The following is a 24,002-nucleotide window of genomic DNA, read 5'->3' as shown; positions in this document are numbered from 1 at the left end:
GCTGGGAAGGACTGGGGGCAGGAGGAGAAGGGGACGACAGAGGATGAGAGGATTGGATGGCATCACTGACTCAATGGACATGAGTCTGAGTAAACTCCGGGAGTTGGTGATGGACAGGGAGGCCCGGCATGCTGTGGTCCATTGGGTTGCAAAGAGTCGGACACAACTGAGCGACTGAACTGAACTGAATCATTTAAGGCTCCATCCCTTGACACCATCACACTGGCGGAGGTGTTGGGGGGTGGTTTAGGATTTCATCACATGAATTTGGGGGAAACACAACTATTCAGTCCATAACAGATGCTCTAGGGGATGGATTGGCTTCAGGAATGTTATTCGTGGTGTCACGTGAAGGTGCCCAGTTAGTGACAACTGACTTCAGCTGGCCATATTCCAGGCCTGAGTGTTTTCTTTTCTATTGCATGGATGCTTGCTTTTTTTAGGATTTTTGGTGTCCTGATAAACAATAACTGTTAAGAAGAGTACCCACACTTGCAAATAAAGCAAAAAAAAAAAAAAAAAAAATCACTTCATGCCTTTTGAAAGCTTTCTGTCTAAGAAGCTATGATATCTAACAAGGGTAATCTGATATATGGAAAGATGACTTGGACATGTTATCTACTTTTGATTAATGCCCTGATTCTGTAAAGCTATTTATTTACTTGGAAAAGATAAGTTACAATTTTTTTTTTGTCCTGTAGAGATGCAAGTAATTTCTTTTCAGAAGAAATGATATCCCAAAGTTTGAAATTTATTGCTCTATAGAACATTGGCTAGTTTTGTATCTAGCTGAGAAACTGGTCTTAGCTGTCTTTTACTTTCTTCAGTCTCTTACATCCTCTTTGAACCAGCTTTACTTTCCTGGTATTTCCATCATTAATTAGTGAACTGTATCTTTCCTGTGTACTCATCACATATTTGTATGAATTACATATATTTTAAAATTATATTTTACCATACCTCTCTTCCCCACCCTACTGCAAATTAGGAAACATAAAAGTTTAGCAAAACTGATATGTTTAAAGATAATACACTCAAAATATCTACTTTCTTTACTGGAAAATTTGACTGTATAACATAGCTTTAGAGCGGAAGCCAAACAGTCTTGTCATTATTTCCCTGGTGAATTTAACTCACTTATTCATGCACTTCCTGGCAGAACTGGACAGCTTCAGCCCTCTGTCTCACCTCTCCAAAGGCAGGTCACTTTTACCATGTGGCAGACTGTAGATAGTAACACCCTCTAACGGCTGAGGAACGGAAAGAAAAGCTGAGCTGAATGTGCACAACATCTCCTCCCATATCCATCAACCAAGTAAGTCGTTCATCCTTCCCTGGGGAGGAGTTAAAGAACAGAAGTTCGATGCATGAGACAGGGTGCTCGGGGCTGGTGCACTGGGATGACCCAGAGGGATGGGATGGGGAGGGAGGTGGGAGGGGGGATTGGGATGGGGAACACACGTACACCCATGGCGGATTCAAGTCAATGTATGGCAAAACCAATACAATATTGTAAAGTAAAATAATAAATAAATAAATAAATAAGAGCAGGAGAGAAGAGGCCAGAAATGAGGACAGAAAGTTAAATCACTGCTGCCACAGTTCAGTGCCTCTGATGACCCTATTCCTCTGGGGAAACAGAGTGACCCTCCAGTTTGGAAAAAGCACAACCTGGGTCTTTGCCGAATCAAGTGACTGCTACCTGCATGTTTAGCATCTTAACTCTAAACCAAGCAATAACAGAGAATACTTTCTATTGGGCCCTTGTAAGAGACATCAACCAATTCATATAATATCAAAAGAAGTAAGTTTTATTCAACTTTAACTTCAAGCAAAGTTGGTACACAAGACTGTGTTAAATGAACAAATAACTGAATAATGAGGCATAGGGTGCTATTTCAGCATATCAAGGGAAGCCGAAGTTTTTCTTAAAAGTAAAGTAGAGAGTCTAGTCGAAGAGCAGAGCATATGTCCGCACCATGGCAGCTAAGGAAGTAGTTTTTTGAAAGAATGGTGGCGAAATCAGTGTGGGGCTAAAAATAACATCTGAAATATACTGATTTGATCCTTCCCTGCGCCTCTGAATTTCATCTAAATTATCCCAAATCAATCAGAATGAGTATCATTAAGGTCCTTCAGTAAAGGAGATGCCACATGATCTCTTGGAAGACAATTCTGTGTTCCCCAGATCTTACAGCTGAGAATATTTAGAAGTCCATGTGAAATCCTCTCTGCTCCAAAACAAATGCAATTTTATTTTCTCTTCAGAAAAGGAAAGAAGCTTTGTTAGAGAAATCTCCTCTTTATAAAATATATTCTTCTCTTTTACAATTTTGCATGAAATCTACCCCAGATAATCTGAATTGTTTTAAAAAAGAAAATCTAAACAAGCCCAAACTAGAAACAACCATAAAGTCTATAAATGGAAAAATAGTAGAATCATATGAAGGAATATCAGGTAGCAATACAAAGAAAAAACTACTGATATACACAAAAACACAGATAAATCTCAACACATTAGTTTAGTGAAAGACAGACATAAAGCAGCACACAATGCCTAATTTTATGTCCATGAAATCTAAGAACAAGTAACAGTGACCTGTAGTTACAGAAATCAAGGCAGTAATTGTTTCTGAGATGAGTGTGTATTGGAGAAGGGAACTGACTGCAAAGGGACAAAAGATACCGTTTCTGGGGTGATGGAAGTGTTCTGTATTTCATTTTGTTTAGTAGTTTTGTGAATTTGTATAATTGTCAAAATTTACTGAACTGAGTACTTAATATCTGTGCATTTGAATTTATGTAAATTAAAACCCACAAAAGAAAATATAGGCTGTCACAGATATTGCCAACAGTCTTGCCAGCACTTTCCATAAACCCAAGGACCCTGAAGTTTCAACTGCATTCTTGAAAGTGGAGATTATAGCTGAACAAAAACCATTTTCTGGCTGGCTGTACTTTTTCTCCTCTGTAAATAGTGAGCTTCACCCGTATAGGTAAAGTCAGGAAGTCAGTTTCCAGATAATTCCATATTCCAGGGTGTGCTAGGCTCTGAAGGGGACCAAAGCCAGTAATTAATGAGGTCTGCTCTTTATTAGCCAGGGTGCCTTTCTGATCTACTTCCCAAACAAACAGATCTAGAGGGCTGTTGGGTATGAAGTTTTCACATCTATTCAGGTACCAGATAAGCAAAATGGTTCTGTGTTGATAATAAAACAAATAGATCATTTTTTAAAATATCTGCACAGGCACAGTTCTTTCCCCAAGGTGAAGAGGAGGAGGTTGCCAGCGCTAATTAATCCCAGCCAGGACACCCCAGGATTTACAGGATGTGCAAAAAGACTATTCAATCTAAATGACACTGCACCAGTTTCCTTAAAGGGAATAGGCTGTAGAGACTGGGACTGGCTTTCTAACTATAGAGTGATCTTGGCCAAACGACTCCAAATGAGCAGGTACCAGGAGGATGAAACAGGGTGATTTATTTGGATGATCAAATGAGGTCAACAATTATAAACTGAGATGAGAGTCCTTCTCAGCCTCCTCTCAGAAATCTGCATGACACATATGTAACTTGATTTCCTTTTGAGAAAAACACTTCCTCAGAAACAGTCTTTAATAAGCTAGTCCATCATTTTATTAGGCCACTTGCTTCTGGGGTACTATAACTGCTATAGAAAATATCAAAATATTTGTAAGCATTAGGGAAGAATAAGGAAGTCAATCATGTGGATGATTCTTAATTACTACTGAGGTTCCCCTCCACCCTTTTTAGAAGTTTATGACTCTTGACTGATGGCAGTAATGACATATAGCCCTTTTGAAGTACTGAGGAGGGTAAGGGGAGGTGGGTGGAGAGGGGTTGGATACCAAAGGGGTCCTTGGGCTACAAGGGTAGAGACACAGATCATGACATTAGGTGACTGGTAGACAAGAAAGTGGGACATGTTAGCAGATCTGAGATACCTTTAGGATGATAGTTTCCTAGACTGCATTATCTATTAGCTCCTGTCAAGGATTTTATACATGTGAAAGCTGAGGTCTCTGATAGAATATGATGATCCAAGCTTCCTCCATGCTGGTATCAGTCGATAAAACCCATAAAAAATTATGATGCATCACTCTGGAAGAATAAAATAGCTAAAGTAATGCTCAAGGGCCACTGCATCTACTCCCAAACAAGAACTCCCCTGGGTTTAATCCATTTAGCTAATTAGTATGTTGGGCTCTTCTATCCAGACAACATATGTGAATTTTAGCCACCTGCACAACTTGAGAGGAATGACTCTCAGACTGGGTAAAAGTAAAGGTATTTTGTGTCCTATATGAATATCACCAAAGGGCATCTACTACAGAGGGAGCTTTTAATAATCCAGCAGACAAGAAGACACATTCTGTGGATATCAGTGCGCTTCCTTCCCCACCTGCCCTAGTGCCTGTTTAAAGTGCCCGTGGGCAATGGCCATGGTGGCAGGGATGAAGGCAGTGCCCGGCTTCCAAGAGCGCACAGGCTGAGGCAACTGCTGCTGCTGCGTGCCGGGGCTGTGCCCAGCAGAGATGTGTGCTGAGCTCCCGTACATGTGCTTCCTGAGATCCAGCCAGTCACCCAGTGGCAGGTTAGTTATACTGGACTTCTTCCATCATGGAGGAGACAGCAATTTGTCCTCATGCATTTGTGTTCCTTGCTTTTAATACCTCTGCCAGCACCACCATGCATGAACTTAAGGAGTGCCTTACTCACCACCATGGCATTCCCACAACACTATTTCAGATCAAGAAACTCCTGCCATGGCAAAAGAAGTACACCAAAGCGCTCGAACTTATGAAATTCACTGGTCTTTCCATGACCCTGAAACTGCAGAAGGCCGTGACCTGAGAGATGAGTAAGGCAGCTTACTGAAGGCTGCATTATGACGACAGTTGAGAGATAATGCCTTCAAAGGACAGGCGTATCGGGCAAAAGGCAGTGCATGCTTTGATTCAACAACGAATACATGGTACTGATTCTCTCATAATCAGAATGCCTGAATCTGAATTACGTGGTGGAAGTGGCAGTAACCTATTACACTGAATAACCCTCTCTCAGACTGCTTGGTTCCCTTCCCCTCAACTCTGGGTATTTCTGGTTTGGAAATCTTGGTTCTTAAGGGAAGAATGCTTCCACCAGGGAAAAAAGCAAATTGAATTGGAAAGTGAGGAACAAACAGGCAAAAGGAGAGAAACGAGATGCTCTACAGTCTGGGTGACTTCTCCTGATTATTACAGGAAAATTGCTGCTGCTGCTGCTAGGCCGCTTCCATCGTGTCTGACTCTGTGCAACCCTATACATGGCAGCCCACCAGGCTCCTGTCCCTGGGATTCTCCAGGCAAGAATCCTGGAGTGGGTTGCCATTTCCTTCTCCAATGCATGAAAGTGAAAAGTGAGAGTGAAGTCACTCAGTCGTGTCCGACTCTTAGCGACCCCATGGACTACAGCCTACCAGGCTCCTCTGTCCATGGGATTTTCCAGGCAAGAGTACTGGAGTGGGTTGCCATTGACTTCTCCGCACAGGGAAATGGCATTGCTGCTAATTTCTAGGGAGGAGGAAGAACTGAGATCCTCTCCCGAGTCCTGTCAGGGTCCACTAGTGACAGGCCGCTGCAGGACAACGAGCTGCAGCGCAAGAGGAGACATGCTCTTGCTGCCTCCTGCTCTAGTCAGCAGTCCTCCAGCAACCCCACTCTGATCCAGCAATTTACTCCAAAAGCGAGGGTGATTCCAGCTGGCAGTTTTTCCAGACCACTAGGACCTCAACGCCTCGTAGTACTCACTCAGAGGTGCCAGCAACAGTTGGCCAACGTAGCTTCCTTAGAGATCTGTTTTATCTCCGTTTAGCAATCCTCCAAGGTCCTGAGGCATAAGCACCAGTGAAGCTGCACCGCTGTCCTGAGCTCTGAATTCCGGGTCCAGGGCGCCAGCAGTGTTTGGACAGGAAGCACGCCTCAGAGCTCTACGAATCCTCTGCTTCAGGCTTCTCAGTTTTAATAATTTCAGTCTTTCTTGTCTGTTTCTCTGCTCCTATACGTGGAGAGACTCAGGCTGAATTGCTTGTCCGTAGTTGCTAAGGAAGCCTCTAATAATGAACAGTATTTTCTAAAATCTGTTTCCATCAAAACCTTTCAGATATTAAGGGCCGACCTTTGCATCAGATCCCGATGCTATATGCTATTTCAGACTTTTCACACAAAATTTTCATTGCTGGGGGAAAAAATTAATTAAATTAGCTGAAAATACTTGTTCATGTGTTGAAATTAAGCAGTAGTTTTAGAAATAAGTAGACAACCTGAGGATAAAGTCCTGCACAAAACAAATAAACAATGAAAAAAAGTCAAGGACTGACAAAATACAGGCAGATAAACTGGTGTTGATGACTGTTGTCTGTATCTAGGGCGTAACGGAAGGAAAATCTCTGGTTCTTTGTATGTGACAAAAAAGTAATGTGGTTGGTCTATAGTGAATAGAGTATCAAGAATAAGTAAAGATAACTCCAAGGAAAGACAGTGCAGATGCAACAAAGATTAAGATACCAGACTCCCCTATTCATTACAAAGACAGATGCACACAGAGGCAGACGCACAGAGTATGCACAAAAGGGGCAGATGCACACAGCTCACTGGGTACTCTGGTGGAAAGAACGCCTTGAGGGAGGCATTAGGTAGGCACCTGGGTGAAATAAGAACCAAAGGAAGAGGGGGTTTACAATTGTGAGAAACTCTGTAAATCCAGTCTTGTATGTTCGGTAACTTTGGGGCACTGCAGACTTGCTGTTTCTCTCTGGAGAAAGGGGAAGGCTCACTCAGCGATGCCAGTGTGGCTCAGTCAGCAATTGAGATCACCTATTTCTCAGATTGCTCCCCAATCCAGGAGGATTAGGCCTCTCAGAGCCCAGAACTGCACATGGAATAAACTCTCAAAATAACCTTACGAGGCAGAATTATTTTTATCCTCACTCTACAGATGAGGAAATTGAGACTCAAAGAAACTAAGATTTCCTAGCTGGCAAGTGGCAGAGCTAGAAGCCAGGTGCTTCCATCTCCAAAGTCTCCTAATGCCATGCTTTGTGCCCAGCTGTAAGTTCAGAGTGGAGAGAGTTTAGTCACTGAAGCATGGCCCAGTTATGCTATTTGGGCATCAGGATTATTTTGAGCTGAAGACTTGACAGCAGGTATAAGAAAGCTTTTCACCTTGAAAGCAGGCAGTAAAACTCCCACATGAACTATGTCCTCCTTATTCTGGAGGAAAGAAATGCTATCACCATCTGGGAGTCAAGGCTGAGAGAATTCTGCACAAGCAAACCTTGTTAAAATACTTCTCATCTTCCTTTAGCCTCCCCATATATTTAGTTACTCTCCCACAATTGCCTCTCTTTGTTCAACCTAATATAAAAGCATTTACGTTTTGCCACTTCTTCGGGTTTTCATTTTCTTATAAGGATTCCCACGACACATAAAAAGTTCCATGGAATAAATCTGAATGCTTTTCTTCTGGTTTTATGTCAATTTAATTCTCAGGCCAGCCAGAAACCCTACGAGTGGAGTACTAACTACAATTGGCAATCCAGTTTTCACAGACAACTATTTTCTGGCCACTGAAAAATGCCAAATGATGTGAATTTTTAAGCAGGTAGTTTTCTGGTTTTTGAAGGATGGAGAAGGAGGAGATAAATTTGTAAGTTGCTATGATAAGTTTAATGAAGCATGGAACACTCTATGTTATTTACATTTGTTTTCTTTAGAATTGACTTAAAAATGTAGCATCAGTTGTTCCTGGAAAGTAACAGGGCATGTTTTATCCCCTTAAAACATGTCATTTCCCTTTTTGTCACTTCTTCTTAATGGAAAGCAAAATTCATAGTAATAGAAATGTCTTTATTTTTAAAAGTAAACATTCTTTTTTCTGAATACAGCATGTTGTCACACAGTTGCTATTGAGATGATTTTGAATTCAATATAAACCCCTGGAAAATGTTCTAAAATCTTCCCTAGTATCTTCTTTCTGATATTGTTACCTAACATTTTTAGATGAGATAGAACCAGCTCTATTTCCCATACCTTGACTGAAATGTCCTTTCAATCATTAATTTTCACAAGGTGTTCCTGCTTACAGATGAGGTGCTGAGAAGACTGACTCATCAGTGTTTTGCCTGCACACACTGGACTAGACCTGCCTCAGTTAGTGCTGACTGAGCAAGAGACTCCAGGCATCAGCAGAGGGCACTCTGATCCAGCCAAGGTATGGTGATGCCACCACAGCTCTCTGGGTGTGCACCAAACTCATCAAAATATATACATTACAATTTTTTATATCAATTATTGTTGCTGTTGTTGAGTAACTAAGTCGTGTCTGACTCTTTAGTAACTCCATGGACTGTAGCCCTCTAGGCTCCTCTGTCCATGGGATTTCCCAGGCAAGAATGCTGGAGTGAGTTGCCATTTCCTTCTCCAGGGGATCTTCCTGACCCAGGGATCGAACCTGCATCTCCTGCATTGCAGGTGGATTCTTTACCACTGAGCCACCTGGGAAGCCCATATCAATTAAACTTCAGTAAAAAATAATCATGTGAGCAGCTACTCTACTCATAATGACCTAGCGGAGTGAGGACATGAGGGGGATGGGGAAACTGAGAACGATGACATCAGCTGACACCAGACAGTAATATGAAGGAGTCTGGAATTGAGGCTTGCTTAAACGCAAATTTATACAGAACATGGTCAGGTCTTGGCACAAGTGTCACCTTTGGCTTTAAATCTCCCCTTCTAGACTGTTTCCTAAGAGCCATTCTGCTGCCAGTTCTAGAAATGCTGTGTTCATCACTCATAGCTACTCAGAAATGGTGAGTCAAGCTCACAAGGGAGAATAAGTGGGACTTATTTGGACCATTTTCATCTCTTAACATCCATTCACTTTGATTTCATACTGAAATATTTGATCACTGTTAAATTATACATCAAACATCTTTCATTGAAATCATATTTAACCCATTGTTGATGTTCAGTTTCTCAGTCACGTCCAACTCTTTGTGACCCCAAGCACTGCAGCACACCAGGCTTCCCTGTCCTTCATTATTTCCCGGAGTCTCATGTCCACTGAGACAATGATGCCATCCAACCATCTCAGCCTCTGTCATTCTCTTTTCCTCCTGCTCTCAATCTTTCCCAGCATCAGGGTCTTTTCCAACAAGTCAGCTCTTCACATCCAGTGGCAAAATTATTGGAGCTTAAGCTTCCTCATTAGTCCTTCCAATGAATATTCAGGATTGATTTCCTTTAGGACTGACTGGTTTGATCTCCTTGCAGTCCAAGGGACTCTCAAGAGTCTTTTCCAACACCACAGTTCAAAACCATCAATTCTTTGGCATTCAGCTTTCTTTATACTACAACTCTCACATCCATACATGACAACTGGAAAAACCATAGCTTTGACTAGACAGACCTTTGTCAGCAAAGTAATGTCTCTGCTTTTTAATATGCTGTCTAGGTTTGTCATAGCTTTTCTTCCAAGGAGCAAGTGTCTTTTAATTTCATGGCTTTAGTCACTGTCCACAGTGATTCTGGAGCCCAAGAAAATAAAGTCTGTCACTGTTTCCACTGCTTCCCCATCCATTTGCCATGAAGTGATTGGACTGGAAGCCATGATCTTTATTTTCTGAATGTTGAGTTTTAAGCCAATCTTTTCATCCTCCTTTCACCTTCATCAAGAGGCTCTTTAGTTACTCTTCACTTTCTGACATAAGGGTGGTGTCATCTGCATATCTGAATATCCTACAAATCAATAAAAACAATCTCCAGTAGAAAAGGATGTAGCTTTTGTTTGTTTTTGGTATTATGAACCAAAGACAGTATCTATTGCCAATATAACAGCAATGCCTGCCATTTCTTCCCTTCTAATAGCATCCCAATTTCATGTTTGTATAGTGCTCACTGCTCTCTTTCCCAGCCCTTGGGGATGAATCATGTTTGTGTGCTGCATGCATGCTAAGTCACTTCAGTCATGTCCAACCCTTTGAGACCTTATGGACTGTAGCCTCCTAGGCTCCTCTGTCCATGAGATTCTTCAGGCAAGAATACAGGAGTGGGTTGTCAAGCCCTCCTCCAGAATATCTTCCTGATTCAGGGATCTAACCCATGACTCCTGCATTGCAGGCAGATTTTTTTACCACTGAGCAACCGGGGAAGCCCAAATCATGTTCAGTCTAAGTTAATAATTTCTCTTTATCAGTGATGGGCCAAGTGGTAGTTATGTAAGCCAGTTCTATCCAGTGATACTTAGGGAGAATCTGTTTGAGTGGTGTGATTGGGGTCTTTCCTATTAAAAGAACAAAACCTCAACAGGATAAATAATTTTGCTTATCTTCCTTCTTTCATGCTTGGTAAGGCCTGATGTCTACAGTTGTTGGCAGCCACCTTGAAACCACAAAATGAAGACATGAGGAATTTTAAAATGAAACAGGGAAAGCAGCGGGGGAGAATCCCTTTGTCCTTGGGGTTTTTTAAGTATGTTAAATATTAATTTCTCATTTAAATACTTTCTTCTCTGCAATCACTCTTGGTGTTTTGTTTTGTTTTACCTGTCTTCTAGCTTTATTGAGGCTTTCAATGGCTTAGTCAAATATTTCTCTTGGTAAATGTCACACTGCATTTGAAAATATGTCTTTTGATATTGATTTTTAACATAATTCCATAGTGATAAGAAAATAGACACCATATGATTTCAATACTTTTAGGTCATGAATTTTTGCAACTTATTTTATGTCCCTGGCTATACTCCAGTGTCTCCTGGTTTATAGTCTATGGGAACTTAGAATAGAATGTTTCCTACTGTTCTGTGAAAATTGTAGGAACCTTAATTATGTTGAATTGGTCCAAGGTGCCTTTCACTTCTACTGTGTGCTGTGCTTAGTCACTCAGTTGTGTCTGACTGTGCAACCTCATGGACTGTAGCCCACCAGGCTCCTCTGTCTATGAGGATTCTCCAGGCAGGAATACTGAAGGGGGTTGCCATGCCCTCCTCCAGGGTATCTTCCCAACCCAGGAATTGAAACCAGGTCTCCAGCATTGCAGGCAAATTCTTTACTGCCTGAACCACCAGGGAAGCCCTCAATTCTGTGTATTCATTCTATTAAATTTTGAGAGCTTGATATTGGGGAAAAAAACACATTATATCCTTTACAGCATCACTGAATAATTGAACCAATGTGGAAAAACTGCCTATCTCTAGACATCTTGATGTATGAGAAAAGTAAGTCCCCATTTGTTCCTAATCATGGTTAGTTGGGATTTTCTGTTGCTTAATGCTAAAGTCATTTTTAACTGATAGATAATTATTTCTCTACTTAGGGGAAAGGATGAGTGTGTTTTTATCTGCATGAAAGACAGTATTTTGTTATTGTTGCTAGGAGTAAGGGTGTGTGTTGGACAGCCAAGGGAAGAACTATGGGAATATCATTCCTACTTTTCACTCCAATTATTGCCTGAAAACTCTATGTTTGGAAGATTTCCCACTTAAAATTCTCTGCATTCTCAACACAGACTCCAAAACCTCACTCTCTTGGCCTCTCTTGTGACTTGGGTACAGGCATGAGCCTTAGACTGTTCCAACTGGATGTGCCCACATAGTATGTGCCTACAATATGAATTGTAAGTCACTGCTGTGGAGGAGGTACTGTACAGAAGCCGTTCCAGTAAGAGTGGTGGCCAAGATCCATAGTCTTCAGTGGTGTCAGAGACACCCAACGCCCAGGGCTGGCCATGCAAGTGACTTGGGGTGATCTGGACATCTTCTTAACCACACAGGCCACATAAGATTTGTAAAGATTGTTTTTTTCTATTGAAAATAGCTGAAACTGATTCTAAACACCTGGACTGATACATTTCATTATCTTAACAGTTTAAGCATTCTTGATTTATCACTTCATCATCTTAGCTTAAAGTCTACCATCTAGTCCTCACTGAATTCAACAGACCACTAATTCCAACTAAATCTGACATTGAACGGGCCCTCAAAATGTGAGTGCCGCCCTGGCCCCACTGGCCCTCTCAGAGAATCTAAGAATAGTATTGACTTATATTCCGTATCTTGGAAAATCAGGTTTTAAGGTATTTTCAGATATGAGCATAGTTTATTGCATAGTATATGCTACCATCTCTTGGTGAGATTATGTATTTCTTTAGTCAATTAATTAGGGCAGTAATTTTCAACATTTTTGGTCTCGGGACTTCTTCACTCTGAAAAATTATTAGCCCCACCCCAAGATTTGGTTATATAGATCATATCTATTAATATTTCCTGTATTTGAAATGCTGAGATCAAAAAGAGTCAATTAACTTCTGAGTCTTATTATGAAAATAGTTTTTCATAATATTTTGCTGATCCTTCTGAAAGGATTTCAGGAACCCCCAGGCAACTGTATCACTATGAAAAGCATGGAGTTAGGTGTTTACTGTACACCTGCTGTGTGCACAACACTGAAAGAGACTTTATACCCAATCTGGAAGTTCAGCTGAAGGCAACAGCACGGAGGCAGAGCCACGAGAACGGGACTGGCCTGTGAGCAGAAGAGGAGGAAACCAACCAGGGGAACACTCCAAAGATAAGGGAAAACAATGAGAGACATTTTCCCATATTATCTAAATTTACCCTAAGTGTCTCTGGGTAATGTTATTTGTTCAGTGGTCTTAATACATAAGAACTGTTAAAGAAAAACAAAACACCTTTTGTTTCAAAAAAGAATAATCTTTTAAGGCTCAGTATCTTTTGAAGATAAATTTAGTTTCAAATTAGTTATTGAAACTAATTAGTTTCAATTAGTTTAAAATTAGTTTGTTGTTCAGTCGCTAAGTCGTGGCCAACTCTTTGCAACCCCATGAACTGCGGCACACTGGGCTTCCCTGTCCTTCACTACCTCCCTGAGTTTGCTCAAACGAAAGTCCTCTCAGTCAGCGATGCCATCCAACCATTTCATCCTCTGTCGCCCCCTTCTCCCCTTGCCGTCAATTTTTCCCAGCATCAGGGTCTTTTCCAATGACTAGGTATGGCATATTTGTTGAGAGATTGTTATTTCCCAGCAGGAAAGGTAATGGTAATTTCCTTGTGGGCTCTGGTAAAGGGCAAAGAGATAAGCTAATATGATACTATCTTTTTTGCTATTTAGTTCATGAGGAATCAAGTGAGTTGTTTCTGCTTATCACTGAAAGAGAGTGAAACTCTCCACGCCAATACTCCTCAAGCTTCCTGGGAAATTTGAGGCACATACTATACCACTTATTTAGGTGAGGACCTTTGTGTTAGTTGCCCTTCCCACCACTTCCTGAAAAAGCTCCAGGCTCAGCCCAGCGCCAGGTGAGTCACGGCCATTTCCACGGGTCTACTACATCCCAGCTCTTCTTAGCCAAGTGTAGAAGAAAACGAGACCTGGTGAGTATCACTTCCTATTAAAGAGCCAATACTAGAGACCTGCATTCCTCAAGCGAGTGTCATCAGTCAAATTTGGAGGTTTGGGGGAAGGTCCAGTGCTTGGGCAGAAAGCACAGTTGTAGCTACAGGGGTCGTTTCCAGAATGAAATGCAATTCTGGCCAGTCACATTGGATATATGAACATAATAGTGTGTTTGGACGGATGGATGACAAGCTATCTATCTACATGTATGTGTGTATATATGTGTGTGTATATATATATAAATTTTATTTGAAAAACTAAATGAAAAATAAAAAAGAGTAAAAAAAAAAACCTAAATATAAAGAATACTGAAATGCAAACCAACACACAGAATCAAGTTAATTTTTCACCCGGTTTTGTCTAGTTTTAAGTTAAATACATACAACATCACAAAAAACTTCGCTTCCTTTACACCCAGATCAAGGACCAGTGGCCTCCACACTCGCCGGAGGTAACAGATAGTATGCATTCAGTCATCCCTGACTTTCCCGTGCCTTTTTCTCTGCCCCGGGTTCCCGAATTCTTGCCTCTCTCTACCCACCACCCTTCTGGCCACCCACCTGTCTCCTGAGCTCTCCTGACAGCTGTCCTCTCCACGCAGTCTCTCCTGGCTCCACAGAGGCAGAGGCGCTCCTCCTGTGTTGGCTCATCTCGCCAGAGTTTTGGGGTCGGGCACCTTGTCTCATTTGCGTCGGTATCCCCAACACTCTGTCGAACCCCACACAGGATTCTGTAAGAACCACGGAGGAGAGGGAACAGGGCGGACTGAGGGAAGCACACGTGCCCACGTACGTCTGTCTTCTCACTGGTTACAGCCCCGGCTGCCGCAGCAACCTTCACCTCACTTCAGGCCCCGCAGCAGCTGGCATCCTGTCCCCGCCTCTACCTTCCCGTCGGCCAGAACGTGTCCACTGTGCCAGGAGCTAGCACGGGCACCCCATCCCCCGGAGCCCGGCCCTCAGATCCAGGAGCCCCATCGGGCGTCTGACGCCTTGCTTCTGCTCCCCCAAAGGTGGTCATCTAGCACCAACCTGTTGCCTCCCTTCAGAGAACCTACAGGTGGGGCTTTCTGAGGAAAAAAGTGGGGTTTTTTTGGTTTTTTTTTTTTTCCTTTCACTTGTCTTGCTTTTCTAAGTTATAACCAAATTCTCTCAGAAAAGAATGGCAGGCAAACAACAAGCACGCGATTCCTCACACCGTACTTCCTCTCACGCGGGCACGGCGCACGTTTAGAAGGTACTAGAGACCTCCTGTCGGCAGGCACGTACGCAGTGTACGCAGGCACGCACCCAGGGACAGATGCAGCGTGCACGCACGCACATGCGCATTCAAAACAAATCCGTTGGTACTGGTTTTGTGAAGTGTGAGGGTGTGGAAATGGTCTCGTGTGTGTTTGCACTAAAGAAGAGCATAAGAAAATGGCCACTAACAGAGTATGAAAGGATGAGTTTTAAAACAGCTCCACAAGAGTCCATGTATGTTTTGTTTTCTATAGTATTTCAAGAGCATAAGACGGCACCTCAGAGCGTAGGCGCTAAGGAGCATTCGATGAAGCAGGATGAGTAAGTCAATGACCGGAGAAAGGACTGAAACACTGCTGAATGGGAGACTGTCACCTTTTCGTGTATTATACTGTTTAGAGACTCAGTTCAGACAGTGAACTCAATTCAGGCTGGAAAATGCTCTCAGCTTCCACTAATTTGGCCGCTGTGCTTGCATATTTGCTCTACAGAGCAGGGTGTGGTCACAAATGAGGAAACAAAGCCAGAGTTACGGCATAGAGGCCAGACGTGGAAAGTTCAGATAGGGAAAAAGAGCCAAAATAAATGAGTTGTAAAGACTGGTTAGTCAGAGACAGTGGAAAAAATTAAAACAGTAACAAAACCTTTTGATTTGAAATATACATTCCTGGCTGCAATTGCAAATAGATGTTATTGCTAACAATTATTTGTCTAGGATTTGTACCGTTATTTTTTTCCTTGAACACTAAATCAGCTATCTGCATGTCTTTGGTGTAGATGAAAACTAAATACTGAATATTCTGTGTACTTCTTTAGAGATGTTTAGTAGAATTTAGCTGGAATTGGAAATTAGCATAATTGGAATTGGAAATTCAGCCTACAGTATACACACACACACACACACACACACACACACACACACACACACACAAATCCCTACAGAATTTTTTATATAAGTGACTGCTGCTGCTGCTGCTGCTGCTCTTGCTGCTGCTGCTAAGTAATTTCAGTCGTGTCCGACTCTACGTGACCCCATAGACGGTAGCCCGCCAGGCTCCCCCATCCCTGGAATTCTCCAGGCAAGAACAATGGAGTGGTTGCCATTTCCTTCTCCAATGCATAAAAGTGAAAGTGAAGTCGCTCAGTCATGTCCAACTCTTCCTGACCCCATGGACTGCGGCCCACCAGGCTCCTCCACCCATGGGATTTTCCAGGCAAGAGTAGTGGAGTGGGGTGCCATTGCCTCCTCCGATGTAACGGACTAATTCATCCTAAACCCTCATGCCACTGATTTGGGGGATGGGGGAAACAAATTTTTCAAATAAAAAGTATCTCTGTCTCTTCTGCATTCAGTTCAGTTCAGTCACTCAGTTGTGTCCGACTCTGCAGTCCCATGAATCGCAGCATGCCAGGCCTCCCTGTCCATCACTAACTTCCGGAGTTTACTCAAACTCATGTCCATTGAGTCGGTGATGCCATCCAACCATCTCATCCTCTGTTGTCCCCTTCTCCTCCTGCCCCCAATCCCTCCCAGCATCAGCGTCTTTTCCAATGAGTCAACTCTTCGCATGAGGTGGCCAAAGTATTGGAGTTTTAGCTTCAGTGTCAGTCCTTCCAGTGAACACCCAGGACTGATCTCCTTTAGGATGGGCTGGTTGGATCTCCTTGCAGTCTAAGGGACTCTCAAGAGTCTTCTCCAACACCACAGTTCAAAAGCATCAATTCTTCGGTGCTCAGCTTTCTTCACAGCCCAACTCACATCCATACATGACCACTGGAAAAACCATAGCCTTGACTAGATGGACCTTTGTTGGCAAAGTTATGTCTCTGCTTTTTAATATGCTATCTAGGTTGGTCATAACTTTCCTTCCAAGGAGTAAGCTTTTAATTTCATGGCTGCAATCACCATGTGCAGTGATTTTGGAGCCTCAAAAAATGAAGTCTGACACTGTTTCCCCATCTAGTTCCCATGAAGTGGTGGGACCAGATGCCATGATCTTAGTTTTCTGAATGTTGAGCTTTAAGTCAACTTTTTCACTCTCCTGTTTCACTTTCATCAGGAGACATTTTAGTTCTTCTTCACTTTCTGTCATAAGGGTGGTTTCATCTGCATATCCGAGGTTATTGATATTTCTCCTGGGAATCTTTGATTCCAGCTTGTGCTTCTTCCTGCCAAGCGTTTCTCATGATGTATTCTGCATATAAGTTAAATAAGCAGGGTGACAATATACAGCCTTGACGTACTCCTTTTCCTATTTGGAACCAATCTGTTGTTCCATGTCCAGTTCAAACTGTTGCTTCCTGACCTGCATATAGGTTTCTCAAGATAGATGTTCAGTGGAATTAAATGTTCAAATTTTCTACCAAGTCTATTTCTTTCTTAGTGGTTCAGTCCACTCCCTTCTTTCCAAGATTGCATATGGATAAGAGAAAGCCTTCTGTGTTGCCAGTTCCTTCTCTCCTCCTCCCCCCACCCACCACCACTATTCCATTTGGCACCTGCCTCAGTTAGCCTTCCAACTGAGCTGTGGGCTAGGATGGTGCAGCCACACACTGCTGTGGGGTCATGGCTCACTTTGTCACAGTGGCTTGGCAGCCAGCCTTTGAATAGTATACACTCAGCTCTCCCTAGTTGCCCTAATGAAGCCGGTGGAAAATTCAGCTCTCCAGATGTCACCCACAGCTGTGGAAAACTGAGCTGTCACAGGCCTCTCCCTCTGCCAAAATATATCACCAAACTGTGACCCTCACTATTGTTCAGTTTCTGTGGAAAATACTTAAATTCAGAGATGCTGACACCTATATTGTTTCAAGTTTTGATCACTTAGACTCCCAAAACAAATAAGATGCTGGCACATAGTAAGTTCTCAATAAATATCTGACAACTCAGAGAATGAAGAGAGATCGTGACTGAACAGTTAACTAAAAATGAGAACAGAAAGGAGATGGAGAAAAGGACTAATTCTTGTGGAATCCATGGATCTAGCAGTAGGTAAAGCCAATTTTTATTCCTGGACATTGTACATACTCATGTATTTGGGTTAGGTTTTGGTCACTTATAACCTAGCAATTAAAAAAAGGCATAATCCTAATATAATATTTCAAAATCTAGATTTACAAAGTCATAATTTGTAAGGAAAACATAGTAATCCAGCACTGGACTGAGAAGAGACAGAAAGCCCAATTACTTTAGTAACAATAGAAAAAATTAAGTAGTTAAAAATCACCATGTAATAAAGACTTTATGTAAGCCTTTTCTCCCCTTGAGTAGACAAGTTCAAAAAATGTATCAACAATAAATGAATTTCATGAAACAGATGTATGTCAATTTCACCTCACAAAAAGTTCTACTACAGAAGTGAAACTGACTCAGTGTTAGAAATCTTTGACTAAAATTCACCAATTACACCAAAATATTGATTTTCTAATATATGCTGAAAACAATCACTTGACAAAATTCCTTTTTCTTTTTTTGAAAAACAACAACTTTTATTGAAATATGCAATAGAAACCCATGTAACCAACACCCATAATTTTTTCCAAAAAACAAGGGAAAGACCATTCCAGCATCCAAGAAACCCCGTATTTGCTCCACTCCAGTCCCTACTCCCCAAGGAGTATCTTGACTTCTAAAAGCACAGATTAATTTTACTTGGTTTTGCACTCCGACAAAATTCTATCAGTTCGGTTCAGTCTCTCAGTCATGTCCAACTCTTTTCAACCCCATGGACTGCAGCACACTGGGCTTCCCTGTCCATCAACAACTCCCAAAGCTTGCTCAAACTCATGTGCATTGAGCCAGTGAAGCCATCCAACAATCTCATCCTCTGTTGTCCCCTTCTCCTCCTGCCTTCAATCCTTCCCAGCATCAGGGTCTTTACCAATGAGTTAGTTCTTCAGATCAGGTGGCCAAAACATTGGAGCTTCAGCTTCAGCCTCAGTCCTCCCAGTGAAAATTCAGGACTGATTTCCATTAAAATTGACTGGTTTGATGTCCTTGCAGCCCAAAGGACTGTCAAGAATCTTCTCCAACACCACAGTTCAAAAGCACCAATTCTTCAGCGCTCAGCTTTCTTTGTGGTCCTACTCTCACATCCACACATGACTACTGAATATACCATAGCTTTGACTAGACACACCTTTGTCAGCAAAGTAACGTATGTGCTTTTTAATATGCTATCTAGGTTGGTCATAACTTTTCTTCCAAGGAGCAAGCATCTTTTAATTTTATGGCTGCCTCACCATCTGCAGTGATTTTGAAGCCCAAACAAATAAAGTCTGTCACTGTTTCCACTGTTTCTCCATCTATTTGTCATGAAGTGATGGGACCAGATGCCATGATCTTAGTTTTTTGAATGTTGAATTTTAAGCAAGCTTTTTCACTCTCTTCTTTCACCCTCATCAAGCAGCTCTTTGGTTCCTCTTCACTTTCTGCCATAAGGATGGTGTCATCTGCTTGTCTGAGGTTATTGATATTTCTCCTGGCAATCTTGATTCCAGCTTGTGCTTCATCCGGCTCAGAATTTCGCATGATATACTCTGCATATAAGTTAAATAAGCAGGATGACAATATACAGTCTTGATGTACTCCTTTCCCAATTTGGAACCAGTCTGCTGTTCCATGTCCAAATCTAACAGTTGCTTCTTGACCTGAATACAGACTTCTCATGAAGCAGGTAAGATGGTCTAGTATTTCCATCTCTTGAAAAATTTTCCACACTTTGTTGTGGTCCACACAAAGGCTTTGGAATACAAGTCAATAAAGCAGAAGTAGATGTTTTTCTGAACTCTCTTCCTTTTTCTATGATCCAACTGATGTTGGCTTTTCGACCTCTGGTTTCTCTGCCTTTTCTAAATCCATCTTGAACATCTGGAAGTTCTTAGTTCATATACTGTTGAAGCTTGGCTTGGGCAATTTTGAGCATTACTTTGCTAGCATGTGAGATGAGTGCAATGGTGCAGTAGTTTGAACATTTTTTGGCATTTCACTGCTTTGGGATTGTAATCAAAACTGACCTTTTCAGTGGTCCTGGGCCACTGCTGAGTTTTCCAAATTTGCCAGTATCTTGAGTGCAGCACTTTAACAGCATCATCTTTTACAATTTGAATCACTCAACTGGAATTCCATCACCTCCATTAGCTTTGCTCGTAGTGAGGCCTCCCTCCTAAGGACCACTTGACTTCACACTCCAGTCTGTCTGGTTCTAGGTGAGTGATCACAACATTGTGGTTATCTGGGTCATAAAAATCTTTTTTGTATAAGTTCAGGTCAGTCGCTCAGTTGTGTCCGAATCTCTGCGACCCCATGGACTGCAGCACACCAAGCCTCCCTGTGCATCACCAACTCCCTGAGTTTACCCAAACTCATGTCCACTGAGTCAGTGATGCCATTCAACCATCTTATCCTCTGTCATCCCCATCTTCTCCTGCCTTCAATCTTCCCCAGCATCAGGGACTTTTCAAATGAGCCAGCTCTTCGCATCAGGTGGCCAAAGTTTTGGAATTTCAGCTTCAACATCAGTCTTTCCAGTAAACACCCAGGACTGATCTCCTTTAGGAAGGACTGATTGGATCTCCTTGCAGTCCAAGGGGCTCTCAAGAGTCTTCTCCAACACCATAGTTCAAAAGCATCAATTCTTCGGTGCTCAGCCTTCTTCATAGTCCTACTCTCACATCCATACATGACCACTGGAAAAACCATAGCCTTGACTAGACAGACCTTTGTTGACAAAGTAATGTCTATGCTTTTTAACAAGCTGTCTAGGTTGGTCATAACTTTCCTTCCAAGGAGCAAGCATCTTAATTTCATGGCTGCTGTCACCATCTGCAGTCACTTTGGAGCCCCCCAAAATAAAGTCAGTCACTGTTCCCCCATCTATTTCCCACGAAGTGATGGGAGTGGATGCCAATCTTAGTTATCTGAATGTTGAGCTTTAAGTCAACATTTTCACTCTTCTCTTTCACTTTCATCAAGAGGCTCTTTAGTTCATCTTCACTTTCTGCCATAAGGGTGGCATCAACTGCATGCCTGAGGTTATTGATATTTCTCCCAGCAATCTTGATTCCAGCTTGTGCTTCTTCCAGCCCAGCGTTTCTCATGATGTACTCTGCATATAAGTTAAATAAGCAAGGTGACAATATACAGCCTTGACGTACTCCTTTTCCTATCTGGAACCAGTCTGTTGCTCCATGTCCAGTTCTAACTGTTGCTTCCTGACATGCATACAGATTTCTCTGGAGGCAGGTCAGGTGGTCTGGTTATTCCCATAGCTTTCAGAATTTTCCACAGTTTGTTGTAGTCCACACAGTCAAAGGCTTTGGCATAGTCAATAAAGCAGAAGTAGATGTTTTTCTGGAACTCTCTTGCTTTTTCGATGATCCAGCAGATGTTGGCAATTTGATCTCTGGTTCCTCTGCCTTTTCTAAAACCATCTTGAACATCTGGAAGTTCGTGGTTCACATATTGTTGAAGCCTGTCTTGGAGAATTTTGAGCATTACTTTGCCAGCATGTGAGATGAGTGCAATTGTGTGGTAGTTTGAGCATTCTTTGACATTGCCTTTCTTTGGGATTACAATGAAAACCAACCTTTTCCAGTTCTGTGGCCAGTGCTGAGTTTCCCAAATTTGCTGGCATATTGAGTGCATCACTTTCACAGCATCAGCTTTTAGGATTTGAAATAGCTCAAGTGGAATTCAATCACCTCCACTAGCTTTGTTTGTAGTGATGCTTTCTAAGGCCCACTTGACTTCACATTCCAGGATGTCTGGCTCTGGGTGAGTGATCACACCATCATGATTACCTGGGTCATGAAGATCTTTTTTGTACAGTTCTTCTGTGTATTCTTGCCACGTCTTCTTAATATCTTCTGCTTCTGTTAGGTCCATACCATTTCTGTCCTTTATTGTGCCCATCTTTGCATGAAATGTTCCCTTGGTATCTCTAATTTTCTTGAAGAGATCTCTAGTCTTTCCCATTCTAGTATTTTTCTCTATTTCTTTGCATTGATCACTGAAGAAGGCTTTCTATCTCTCCTTGCTATTCTTTGGAACTCTGCATTTAATGAGTATATCTTTCCTTTTCTCCTTTGCCTTTAGCTTCTTAGCTTCTCTTCTTTTCTCAGCTATTTGTAAGGCCTCCTCAGACAACCATTTTGCCTTTTTGCACTTCTTTTGCTTGGGGATGGTCTTGATCACTGCCTTGGGTACAATGTCATGAACCTCCGTCCATCGTTCTTGAGGCACTCTGTCTATCGTATCTAATCCCTTGAATCTATCTGTCATTTCTACTGTATAATCATATAATATTTACCTCTAGTCTAAATATTTTTAAGTAGCAGAACTTAACCAAGGCTATCTACCAGAAATTCAGAGCATTCATTATCCTTAATGGTGGAACATAAAAGCATTTCCACTTGTCAACAACCACACAAACGCAAACATCTCTAAGCACTGCTAGTCTCCAACATTCTGTGCTGGATTGCTAAAGCAATTCTAACTAAACACAACTACGTGAAATAAGAATGTTTGTGTGTGCTCAGTCGTGTCGAACTCTTCGTGATCCCACGGACTGCAGCCCATCAGGCTCCTCTGCCTGTGAATTTTCCAGGCAAGAATACTGGAGTAGGTTACCATTTCTGACACCAGGGGATCTTCCTGACCCAGGGATGGAACCCATGTCTCTTGCACCTCCTGCACTGGCAAGCAAATTCTTCACTACTGTACTATCTGGCAAGACCTGAAATATGAATACTGGATTAAAAAACAAAGGCTCATCAATTGCAGAAGATGGGATTCTCTTGGATTTCCTAAATCTATACTGACAAACTTTTAAGAGTTCTGCAGTGTCATAAAAGATTACCTTGTAAAAAGCAAATTGCTTTTACCAGGACAGCAATAATCAATTATAAGATACAGTAGAAAAAAGACATATTTCACTACAGCAATGAAAATAAAATCCCCAGAATTAAATCTGTCAAAAAGTGTATAATTATATAAAGAAATCTTATTAAATTAAGAGAATACCACTCCTGGTTTAATGAAAATACAGACTGTTTTCAAGTGAAAACTGAAAGTTGCTCAGTCGTGTCCGACTCTTTGTGACCCCATGGACTATACAATCCATGTAATTCTCCAGGTCAGAATACTGGAGTAGGTAGCCTTTCCCTTCTCCAGGGGATCTTCCCAACCCAGAGATCGAACCCAGACCTCCCACATTGCAGGCGGATTCTTTACCAGTTGAGCCACAATGGAAGCCCAAGAATAAGTGGACCACACAGTTCAAACCTGTGTTTTTTAAGGGCCACCTCTGCAACAGTAGAGAAATAGTAGAGAAATACTATTGCAGGGTTGACCCTTACACAACACAACAGAGGTTTGAACTGTGTGGTCCACTTATACATTTTTTTCCCCAAGTATGTACAATCTGTAGTTAGTTGAATTCAGATCATATAATACAGATGCAGAACCACAGATATGGAGGAACCACAAGTATGGAGAGCCAACCATAAATTATACTCAGATTTGACTGCATGAAAGGTGGCATCCCTAACTTCCTGCTTAGGGTCAACTGTAATTCTCTTCAAATCAGTACTATAAATGTACTGTGACTAAAATCAAAACCTCAAAAATATGCTCACCAACAGCCAAGAAACTTGTGAAAAACATTAGGAATGTATCACTCCCACCATTTCTGAAAACATACCAGAAAACTGTAATTTAAACAATGCATTATTAGGAAAATTAAATGCCTTAATTAGAGAATTTAACACATAATAAAACAGCACCCCAAATCAGGAAGAATGGATTTCAACAAATAGTTTTTGGACTTTTGAATAAAAGTAGCTCTGTACCTTGCACTCTTCACAGAAATTAATTCCAAATGGAGATCTGGATGCATACACAATTAACTTAGAAGAAAATACAGAACATGCTCTATCTATATTTTGAAATAAAAGTCATAAAAATATTTATCAATTTGACTATATATAAATATAAAACATCTGTTTAAAAAAGATACCAAAAGTAAAACTAAAAGACAAGTAACCAGCTGGGAGAAAATACTGAAACAGATGTAAAAGAGTAATATCTATATGCAAACTACATGAAAAACTCCTAACTAATCCATGAGATAAAAAGACAAATCATTCACAGAAAAATGAGCAGTGTTGGCAAAAGGCAATTCACATGTCGAAAGCAAATATATGAAAAGATGTCCATCAATATTTGAAGATGTCCATCTTTACCTTTACCTACTAGTAAAGGTTTTTCCTAAATAATAAAAATGAC

Source organism: Dama dama, chromosome 9 (genome assembly GCF_033118175.1).
Source record: "Dama dama isolate Ldn47 chromosome 9, ASM3311817v1, whole genome shotgun sequence".
Lineage (NCBI taxonomy): Eukaryota > Metazoa > Chordata > Mammalia > Artiodactyla > Cervidae > Dama > Dama dama.
Note: the sequence above shows the minus strand (reverse complement) of the source record.